Source organism: Alexandromys fortis, unplaced genomic scaffold, assembly GCF_014885135.2.
Source record: "Alexandromys fortis isolate MF-2015 unplaced genomic scaffold, M_Fortis_MF-2015_v1.1 scaffold_14, whole genome shotgun sequence".
NCBI lineage: Eukaryota > Metazoa > Chordata > Mammalia > Rodentia > Cricetidae > Alexandromys > Alexandromys fortis.
In genome coordinates this window covers 9,940,758-9,951,310 of record NW_026067910.1, presented here as the reverse complement: position 1 = coordinate 9,951,310, position 10,553 = coordinate 9,940,758, and positions in this window count along the sequence as shown.

The following is a 10,553-nucleotide window of genomic DNA, read 5'->3' as shown; positions in this document are numbered from 1 at the left end:
GGACTATATCCAAGAGACTCTGGGGGTGAGAAGAAGGGCGTAGCTAGAGGCTGTTATTGTAAGATAGGAAGTCAGTGAAAAGCTTTAAGCAATGGTAAGCATGACTCAATTGATGTCATTCTGACTATTAACACTGGATTATGCCTACAATTTTAATCATTGGGAGGCTAAGGTAGAAATATCACTATGGATTCAAGTCCAGCTAGAACTAGAGTAAGTTCCTGATCAGTCTGGATGAGAGTGAGACCCTGCTTCAAAACCTAAGTAAACAAACAAAACCAAAACAAACAAACAAACAAACAAAAAGACCAAAAGTTAGTGGAGATGTGTAACATGAAGGGCCAGGCCTGCTTGTTTGGGTTTCTGTCCTGTTCGGTACCCCCAGCTGTTTAGCCCTAAAGAAAATCACACCTAGGTCTCCATAAATTATAAGCTGATTGGCCCATTAGCTCTAGCCTCTCACTGGCTAACTCTCACATCTTGATTAACCCGTTTTTCTGATCTATGTTAGCCATGTGGCTCAGTACCTTGTTTCAGTGGGGCAGATCACATCCTGCTGCTTCAGTGGTCTGGGCAGGAGTGGGAGGAATCAACTTCCTCCTTCCCAGAATTCTCCTGTTCTCATTACATCATTTCTACTTCCTGTCTGGTTTCCCCGCCTATATTTCCTGCCTGGCCAATCAGCGTTCATTGATAACATGATTGACAGAATACAGACAATTCTCCCGCGCCAGAGATGGACAGTTAAATATTTGTTACAACAAGCAGCGGGAACTAAGCTGGATCCCCAGAACCCACTTCAAAATTCAGGCAAAGTCAGTCTTGATGGTGCATGCTCACCACCCCATTACTGGGGAGGCAGATACAGGAAGATTCCTGGAGTTCACTACCTGGCCAGCCTAGACAATCAACAAGTCCCAGTGAGAGACCTTCACTCAAAGGGAAAAGTATGGTACTTTTTGTATACAACTCCTGAGGAACAACCCACAAGGTTGATTCTGGTCTTGTCTCCATCCTGCCGCAAGTGCATCCACATGTGCATACCAACAGACAGACATAACTTTACACAGAACAAAACATGCCCCATTCACCTGTATTCCCAGCACTCATAGGCAGGAAGGTCATGAGTTTGTGGCCAGCCTAGCCTATGTAGTAAAACCATATTACAACAAACAAACAACCCGAAACAGCCAGACGTGGTGGTGTAAGCCTATACTGAAAGTTCATGCACGAGGTTAAGACAAAAGGATTACTGCAAGTTTGAGGCCACCCTGGAGTACCTAGAAAAGATGAGGCTGTCTACTGCTACACAGGGAGACGAATCTTAAACAAAAAAGAGTAAGTCCTAGCAAAGCCACAGCAGCAGGGGGTGACAAATCAGGAAAGTATCTGCTTATCCGAGGGAGGGGGCTGACTTTCAGGCAAGAGTAAGGCAACAGGAAGTGATAAGGAACAATCAGGGAGCTAGGAGAAATGCCAAGGGAGTGTGATACCTTTGAACCCTAAAAAAATTAAATACCTAAGGAAGAAGTCAGCTCTGTGTCAAATGCTGCTGGTATTTCCAGTAAAATGGAGTTTTGCAGCATGAACATTATCAGTGAGCTCATCTTCACTGCAGAGAATTATGGGAGTCAATGTGGGACTTTTTCTGAGGAGACCTGAACAGACATCTGTTCACCCCAGACTAGGTACAGACAAAAGGATGAAGAAATGATTTCATCCGAGCCTAGCCTAGTGAATCAGTGGTGCAGACAGACTTTTCCTGTCCCACTAGTTGCTCCCAAATTACCATTCAGAGAATTAACTGTAAATGTTCAGCTGATAGCTCAAACTTGCTACTAATGCTTACATTTAAATTAGCCTGTGTTTCTATATCTACCCTCTGCCATGTGGCCCATGGCTTGCTACCTCATTTTCTGTATGTCCTGCTTCCTCTGCATCTGGCTGGCATCTCCTCTCACTTTGCCCTTCTTCCCATCATTCTCAGTGTGGCTTTCCCACCTAACTTTATCCTGTTCAGTTATTGCCAATCAGCTTCTTTATTAAACCAATCACAACACCACATCTTCACAGAGCACACAAGGATTAATTTTTAGCAAGTGGTTTTGTTGGGAATTTGTAGATGAGTCTAAATAAGGGGTTACTTACAGAAGCATGGCCTTAAATACTGCGTCATGAGAAAGTCCGCCCCCAGCACGGGTAACAACTCATGAAAGCCTTATCCCTGAAATGACTTGCAGAACTTGCAGGCAGCAGAGCAGGTGGGAGAGCTGTCTCTTTGTCAGTTTTAACTGCTCATGGAAACCTGGGTTGCGAATGGTAAATCTTTTTAAATTTCAGGCACTTCCTGACCTTCATAGGATTCTCTTATTTTCCGAGTCCTTGGAAAGTTTCTTACATCCAGGAGTCAATGTTTCAATTCAGAGGAAACAGAGACAGAACAGGAGTAAAATCTTGATGGGGAGGAAGGGAGGCTAAGTAGACAAAATATCCTGGCACAGACAACTGTTCGCAAAGAAGGAGATATATTGTGTGTTTTATGGCATACCTCCTACGGTACCCAAGGAGGCTTGGTAACTTGTCTAAGATCATACAATAGAAACCAGTAAAGCTGGAACCTGACTTGAGGTTCCCTTCATTTCTGATACTTTTTTTTCACAACTCTCTTCTACTACTTATAATCTACTCTGAGTGTAGATACGATGGAGTCAAACTAGTAATGGCTAGGGGTAGTAATTTACTTCATCTCCTGTGCTTTCCCACCAGGAGTTCAGACCAATATGTCTATAGCATTTCAGAGGGTTAGGTTTTCTCTTGCTTCCCAGTTCCATCTTCTGTGACTGTCTTTTCACCTTGACACTGGGTAAGCCCAAAGTAGATACAAAGTAACAAAGGGAAACTTGTTGTGTCCTCTAGCTGTGTCTCCACAAGGTCAGAATGCCCTTTGGTGGCTCAACATCCTGGAAGCTGCAGCTTGGTTGTTCCCAGTAAATCAGAATCTCCAGCCTTAGGGCATTTCCCCAACAGCCTACACCAAAAATCTGCACCCTCAGAAGGCCATAGGACATCTGAATAGCACTCACATTGGAGTCTTGATGCTGCCCTTCCCCACTCCTTTGTGGGATGTTCTAGGAGATCATGGGATGAAATATAAGAAGGGAAGAGCTGGTCTCCAACCAGGCATGGTGGCACACATCTTTGATCCCAGCATTTGGGAGGCAGTGGCAGGTAGATCTCTGTGAGTTTGGGACCAGCCTGGTCTACAGAGCAAGTTTCAGGACAGCCAGGACTGTTACACAGAGAAACAAACCCTGTCTTGAGAAAACTCCCCTCCCCTGCCACAAAAGTCGCCTTATCTCATGAATATGCCATCTGCTTCATAAGCGCTCATAAAAACGCCTGTAAAATCTACAATGCAGAGCCTACTGGGCTGTCCATCACTCCGAAAGACTGACTCTTGTCTCTATTTTGTGTTCGCTTTATTTAGTTTTTCTAAATAAGTTTCTATTTAGCTGACTGCATCTCTCACATGAATACATTTTTTGAGAAGACAAAACGCTTAATACATCAATTCAGTGTGTTCTCAGATTGCTCTCTAAATAAAGTGCAACTTGAGGTTCAATCCCTGCCTCTGCTTGTTGGTATCTCTAAGTGACAGGTACCAGAAGCAACATTAATCTGGTTATAGCCTAGCTCCTATGACTGCTCTCACTCACTGGGCTTCTTCCTTTTTACAATAAGGAAAGATCTCCTAGGCTGGAGAGAGCACTTGGCATACTGCTCCTACAAAGGATCCAAGTTCTGTTCCCAGCCCCGAGGTCCAGCCAATCACAACCACCTGTGACCCCAGCTCTAGCAAAATGTGATGTCTTTGACCTTACACACACACACACACACACACACACACACACACACAGAGAGAGAGGGGGGGGATCTTAATAAAAGATTTTTTAAAATAAAACTCTTATGTATCTAATTCTGATTTGGTTTTGCCCACTTGATACAAGTCAGAGTCACGCAAGAGAAGGTAATCTCAATTTAGAAATCGCCTCCATCAGATTGGCCTGTAGGTGTACCTGTAGGGCATTTTCTTGGTTAAGGATTGGTGTGAGAGGACCCAGACCACTGTGGGCCTGTAGTCCTGTTTGTTATGAAAAAAAAAAAAAAAACAGACTGAGAAAGCTATAGGGAATAAGCCAGTAATCAGCATTCCTCCAAGTTCTTCCCTTGGTTTCCCTCAGCGATATACTGTTACCTAGGAAGTGTAAGATGAAACCCTCTCCTTCCCCGAGGCACTTTTTTTGGTCGGTATTTTATCATAGCAACAAAAAGCAAGCTAGGCTATACCTCCATATCCAATTACCATAGTCACTGTTTCCATCACAGTTAATCCATGGTTTGTATTCCCACTGAATACAAACTGAAATCCCCACTGAAGTCAATGGCCTTACATCTGTTTCCTCCACTAGTAAACTGTTTACGAAGACTTCTATAAATCTGTCAGAGAATCCTAGCTGAGGAACAAACATACCTCATGTACTTGCAAGAGATACTGAGAAGTTCTCTGAACACAAGGCTCAAGAGTACAATCAGATTAGCAGCAAACCAGGAAAGAGATGAAAACTCAGTGAATGAGTTGCCTTCCAACAATCCCCAGCCAGGTTGGCAGGAAATGTATCCACAGTGGAAATAGTCATATGGTATATGATGTGATGAAGAACTGGGCAAAGGCTTGCACAGTTCACCGGTGGGGTCAGAGAGTGGGTCTACTGACTGTAGACTTGCACCGACTACAGGCAAGGAAATATGTGAGGAGTGTACGGGTACAGATGAGGCGGGGTGAAGCAACCTGCTTCCCTTTCTCTTCCCCAAGCATGTCTTCAAAGGGCTGTGGCTGCTATGCTTCACTAAGAAACCTCCAGGATCCTTTCCCTCAGCCTGGAAATGCAGAGTCATAGTGACAAACTCACTAGGCACAGGAAGCCCCATTCGCAAAGCTCCATTCTGGATCACTTGAAATACTGATATTTCTCACGGGTCATATTATTCTATATTGGAACCATACACATTGAGCATCCTTGGAACCCGACAATCTGTCTGTCGTTGATTTGTATGCTGTCCAAATGGTTTTTACACACACAGCTCTCCAGGATGTGCTTCCAGCCTCAACTCAATGAAAGCCCATGAGTCACAATCCACCACTGTGAGTCACACGCTGGAGTTATGTGAATTAGTCTTAATTTGGTACTTTCCAGTTATCAGTGTGAGCCCTGCCTGCTGAGAGCTTTGTTTTATTTTCCTTCCTAACACTTGGAACTCCCTTAATTGGGAGTTGATCACTTCCACGGTGACCATGTCTGCTGAGGGAGTAAAGTTTGGCCCAAAACAGCAGAGACGAAGAACAAAGCAAATGGAAACATAACAGAGACTATGCTATGAAAGACATTAACACTAAGAAAGCTAAAACCTTTGGAGATAAAAATCCTTCTTGTATGTTTTGTTGTGAAGCAGTTAGCATCAACTCCTACTTGTAAATCACAAATGAAGACAACTTAGAGAACTGGAGATATAAAGAAGGGGGATAGTATAGAATTTGTTTTCTTTTTTGGAGGTTACAGAAGCAGCATCCTCCATTTGTACACACAGATGCCTCTAAAACTAAATAATTCTATCAGATAGGGCAAAACAAACAGATAAGAAGAAGAAGAAGAAGAAGAAGAAGAAGAAGAAGAAGAAGAAGAAGAAGAAGAAGAAGAAGAAGAAGTGAGTGACCATACCAGAGTTTGACAGTAGACATGAAATTTAAACTAAAACCATAGCATCATGTATGTCCTGATGCAGTATGGTGTTCAAAAGGCAGTAGGAAATAAAGCATCCAGAAACCTGAGAAATATGCCAAGAGCCAAAACTTCTGGCTTAGGAATCCATACTCACTGGCCTGAATGATTCCTTCATGTTCTAAGTGGCCATGAGAACTGTGTTTAAAAGGAAGTCCTTGAACAGATGCTTAAAACCTCCTGTTTCTTTACTGTTCAGCTTCTGATCCCTTCTCCCTCTGTAAGTGTATGTTTTGTCTAGAAAGGGGCATTTAATTTTCACTAAATCTGTCAGAAAGATTTTCAGATCTCTAAGTAAGGAATGCTTTATAGTGTCTTAGTGAGTAACAGCTTATTGCAGTTCATTATTCATTCTCTGTGGATAAGACAGAGTCAGCTTAGACAGTTTTATACTGTTAATGTATCTGTTCTCAAAACAATCATTTATTTCATTGATATCAAACTATTAGCTGGGAATGGTGGCTATAATCCCAACACCCAGGAAGCAGAGGAAGTTGGACTGCAGCAAGTTTAAGACCAGACTTTAGATAAATCGGGGCTACATAATGATAACCCTGTATCAAAAGCACAAATGAACAGGGAAGGGGAGGAAGTTAATAAAGTGACAAAAGCAATGGGCAGTGGTAGTGCACACCTTTAATCCTAACACTTGGGAGGCAGAGGCAGGTGGGTCTCTGGGAGTTCAAGGCCAGCCAGGTCTATAAGAGCTAGTTCCAGTTCCAGTACAGGCTCCTAAGGTACAGAGAAACCCTGTCTCAGAAAAAAAATAATAATAGTAAAAGTGAGAAAGAGTTTAGGTGAACTTTACCCTCCCACCAACTAGTTCCCAAATAACCATACAGAGACATATTATTAATTATAAATGCTTGGCCAACAGCTCAGGCTTGTTACTAACTAGTTATTATAACTTAATTTAACCCATATTTCTTTTCTACACTCTGCCACATGTCGGTACCTTTTTTCAACATGACAATTTCATCTCATTTCTTTCCATATCTCTTTATGACTCCTGAGACTTCACCCTAATTCTTCTTCATGTTCTCTTTTTGTCTGCAAGTCCTGCCTAACTTCTACTTGTCCAGCTATTGGACAGTCAGCTCTTTTATTAACCAATGAGAGTGTTATATATATACAGTATACAAAGATTGTTCCACAGCAAAAGACAAATTTAATTTAACATCCAGAATATAGCCAGTCTCTGACTACATGATTTTTATACATTACAGATGTTGCTAGAGTCAGAAGTAGATCGCCCTTGAATAGATAAACATTCTAAAGAGATCTCTCTTTTTGCTTTGTTCTTTGTTTCCCTTGCATTTTCTTTTAAAAATACTAACACAGTCTGAAGGATTGCCCAGGACTATACAAGATGTCAAAAGTAAAGCTATAAACAAGAAAGACAGGCACATATTTTATACTCTCATGCAACTAACACCTGAAGAAATACCCAATTATTGAAGAAATCCTTATATAACTCCATTTGTCACAGCCATGAAGAAAAAATATAAAGAGCTACATATGAATCTGCAAGTCATGTTCCCCTAAGTGGTGTTGTGGTATGGAATCTGAAGGGTAAGAAAAATAATTCCAGAGGTCAGATGAAAGGAGCATTTCATTCCAAATGGCAGATGAGTAGATATGGGAACTGCAACTTATGAGCAAGCTTAGGAAGCTTAGTCTCAGAGGATGACAACCTGTGGATTCCTCCCAGACTAATGTTATTTGATGGACCAAGACCCCTGAAAGGTTGTCCATGAGCACCCTCCAAAATTACATTGCCCAACAAAAAGCAGGAAGCAGTTTAGAGAAAACTCTGCTGAAATTCCCAAGTATTGTTCGTAATGTTTGTTTACATTTAAAGGGGATATGTTATAGAGATTTGCATTGGCATTGATCTTTGTTTATTAATACAAATTTAAGGCCAATTTTGATATATGTGTATTTCTGTTCTTGATAAAGGTATTGTGTTTGTGCATTTAAAAATATAATGTATAATTAAGAAATATAGGTTAATAGATAATCATCTATAATAGTCAAGCTTGTAGTCAATGTTAGTTAGGTTTTCTAGATATATAGATATATTTCAGTTAGATAGATAATCTTCAAATCTTTTAAAGACCTATGGAATATGACATTTAAAATGTTCAAGTTATTAACTTAAGACTTTCATGATAATGAGACACATCTGCTCCTGGCAGCACAAATCTATTTCAAGATAATGATGGGCATTGAAGAGGCTTGTTACAAAGTTTGTTAGCCATTTGGGAAAGAAACTGCTTTTGCCTGGACTGTTTGATGGTTGCTGTATGAAAAGGACATGAAGGACCCACAGAAAAATGACTGCTGAAGTTGCCTAAAGAAGGTGGTACAGTCCTGCAGGGTTCCTGCTTCATGAAAGAGTCTGACGGACATTCTGCAGGACATAGAAGAAAGTGATTGACAAACTGCCAGTATAAGTGGAACTATCTTTGAAATTTCATGCTTCATGGAAAAGTCTGCCAGAAACTATGAGCCTGTAGGCTGAAGATGGATGTTCCAATGTTACAAAAGAACTTTGAGTGACTATCCAGGCAGCAAGATGTCTCTGTCAATTCTAGAGTTTTGGAAGTTGCTTACAATAAATGCACTTCCTGTTTATGTAGGTAATATATCCTTCTAGAGTCTTTAATGGAGTTGAATAGATAATTATAATTTTCCTTAGTTATGATAAAAGATAAAGTAGATATAAATATTATAACTATAATTATTGCTTGATACCTGTTTTGTTATATGTAATTTTACTATGTTAAACTTAAAACCTTCCTTTTTATTTAAACATAAAGGGAAAATGGTGTGGGAAGTCCTTCTGTATATTTGTTGCTTTTATTGGTTAATAAAGAAACTGCTTTTGGCCAATGGCTTAACAGAATATAGCTAGACTGGAAAAGATACATATATAGAAGCCATGTAGCTGCCGCCAGGGCAGATGCCTCTGATGGAGTCAACAGAAAACTTGCCAGTAGGTCACAACCTCATGGTGATGCACGGATTAATGGAGATGGGTTAGTTTTGGATATAAGAGCTAGCTAGAAATATGCTTTTGCTTATGACCAAACAGTATTGCAAATAGGTATAGCTTCTGTGTGATTAGTTCATGTCTAAGTGACCAGGAACAAATGAGCAGCCTCTGCAAACATTCCCCTACACGCAATCCCGGAAGTTCTACCAAGTTTGTGTGAAATATGACCATCAAGAAAGTCCACGGAACCTGAAAGAAATCTTTCCAATCTGAACTTGTTAGCTTCCCATTTTATGGGTCACTCCAGAGCAGACTCTGCTATCCCAGTTGAAAGCACCTGAGTGCAGAGAAATAGTGTACACCAAAGTCCTGACACTCACCAGGCAGAGGCAGAATTGTCCAAGAGTTCCAGGCCAGCCAGAGGACACACAGTGAGACCTTGCCTTAGTTATGGTTCTATAGTTGGGAAAAGACAGCACGACCAAGGCAAGTCTTATAAGAGAAAGCATTTGTTTGGGGCTTGGATACAGTTTTAGAGAGTTACTCCATTATCATCATAAAAGGAAGCTGACAAGCATGTCACTGGGACAGTGGGTGAGTGCTCTACATTCTGATCATGTGGCAGACAGAGAGAGTGACCCTGAGCCTGTCCTGGGCTTTTGAAATCTCCTCCAACAAGAGCACACCTACACCAATAAGGCCATACCTTCTGATCCTTTCTAGACAGTTTATCAACTAGGGACTATCATGTGAATATATGAGCCTACGGGGGACATTCTTATAGCTCACCTCTTTTCTAAAAAATTAGTTTTATACCTTTCCTCCTTATGGATTTTTTTTTAAAAAAAATATTCATAATTGGGGATTGGAGAGACAGTTCAGCAATTAAGACTGCACACTAGTCTTGTAGAAGACCAGACTTCAGTTCCTAGCACTCATATGAGGCAGTTTATAACTGCCTGTGACTCCAACCAGGTGAATCCATACCCTCTTCTAGCCTTTGCAGGCACATTCCCACACATCCCCACAGCCCCCCGCACACAAATAAAAAGTATTTTTTAACTAAAATTAAATGTTCATTGTAAAGAAAACACATGGAAAAAAAAGAAGATTCTATGGCGAGCAGTGACAAAAATCCCTTTTCGCCTATCCCTTCATCTTTTTTTAATTGATTTTTATTGAGCTCCACATTTTTCTCTTTCCCCCTTCTCTTCAACCCTCCCCCAAGGTCCCCATGCTCCCAATTTACTCAGGAGATCTTGTCTCTTTCTACTTCCCATATAGATTAGTCCATATATGTCTCTCTTAGGGTCCTCATTGTTGTCTAAGTTCTTTAGGATTGTGATTGGTGGGTTGGTTTTCTTTGCTTTATGTTAAAAGCTACTTATGAGAGAGTGCATGTGATAATTGTCTTTCTAGGTCTGGTTTACCTCACTCAAAATGATGCTTTCTAGCTTTATCCATTTGCCTGCAAAATTCAAGATGTTATTTTTTTCTGCTGTGTAGTACTCCATTGTGTAAATGTACCACATTTTCCTTATCCATTCTTCAGTCGAGGGGCATTTAGGTTGTTTCCAGGTTCTGTTATAACAAACAATGCTGCTATGAACATAGTTAAGCACTTGTCCTTGTTGAACATCCTTTGGATATATACCCAAATGTGGAATTGCTGGGTCTTGAAAAAAAGTTGTTTTCTAATATTCTGAGAAATTGCCACA